Source organism: Nylanderia fulva, unplaced genomic scaffold (assembly GCF_048542155.1).
Source record: "Nylanderia fulva isolate GAGA-0341 unplaced genomic scaffold, ASM4854215v1 Scaffold164, whole genome shotgun sequence".
In the NCBI taxonomy this organism is placed as follows: domain Eukaryota; kingdom Metazoa; phylum Arthropoda; class Insecta; order Hymenoptera; family Formicidae; genus Nylanderia; species Nylanderia fulva.
The window spans coordinates 175,463-176,845 of record NW_028189879.1 but is presented as its reverse complement, the minus strand read 5'-3'; positions in this window follow the sequence as shown (position 1 = coordinate 176,845).

Sequence of the window (1,383 nt, the reverse complement as noted above, 5' to 3'; positions counted from 1 at the left end):
GGGGAAGCGTGGTGGTCAAAATATCCAAGATCCGTTGTGAAATTGGTCCGATAACGCTTCAACTGCCCGGTTATTGCGAAAGACGTCGCCGAGCGTGCCCTCTCCTCTGTTTGTAAGTTTCACGACGAGGATACTCTCGTCTGCGAAACGGAAAGTGTTGATTCTATGTAATTGTATGATTTCTACATCCGGATGATCGACGTTTAATGTACGTCTTATCGTTTGTCTCGCGTATATTTTTTGCAGTCGTAGTCCGTGATCGCACATGTAAAAACGGACGATTCTCATCCTGCATTTGCGTCATATCCTTGCAAACGGACACGAGAGCGGCAAATTGATCGTAGTCGTTACGCATAATGTTGTACGTTCTGTCTTTTTCGAAACGTACATACTTTATGCCTGCGCGAGTATTTTTGCATTCTGTTGATAGGTTTATCACCGCGTACGTGATGATTTGATTAACGAACGCGTTTACGGAGACACAAAACGTCCATCTTCGTCCTTTGTTGTTTGATTGTGTGTTTACTAACAGCGGACTGTTTCTGTATAATTGAAAAATTATGAAGATAGGATGGGAATCGAGGAATCTTATTTGGGTCACCGTTGCCGGGGATCAATGTTGTGGTCGTCGTCGTTGTCATCGTCGTTATCACGCATCTTCAGGAACAGCGATCTCTTGTTTCAATACTTGGTCAGTTTGTTATTCAAATCTGCGAGTATCGGTTTCAGAGCGGTGTTGAGTTTCAATATGTTGTAACATTTGAATGGTAAGAGTGAGTGACATAGATAGAGCATTGAATCTATGTCGTTGTCTATAAATGTCTTCTCCTCGTCGAACACTCGCGGGTTTAGTTCCGCGAGTTGAGAGTGAATTAATTCCCCTTTGCTCTCGTCGTCGTCGTCGTCGTCGTGGTTGTTGTCGTGCGACCGTGCAGACATGAACGGTGTGGACGATTTCGAAAAGTGAGTATTTTGGAGATCCTGGACAGTAATGAGGTCCTGGATTATCGGCAGCGCCGTCGCCGCCACCGCCGCCGCCGCTGCCACCGTTACTCCTCTTCCTTCCTCTTCCTCGAAGCGATAGATGTCAGACATGTACACCTGCGGATTCAGTCGCTCGAGAGTGACCCGCAACTCCTTTCGAACGTTTGCGAAACGTTCTCTATCCTGCTCCCGTGTCGTAACGTTTTTTTGGTTTGAGATATTTGACGATTTTATTGTATTTGCGATCCCACTATCCGCGGAGGCTCGACCGGCCGAGGAACGACCCGATACATGACTGGCATCATCCTCCAAACCGGTGCCCCGGGGACTCCCGGGGGGCCGGCTTACACAGACCGTTATTTCTAATCATCGCATGACTGTTAATCATGAGTTTGGGAT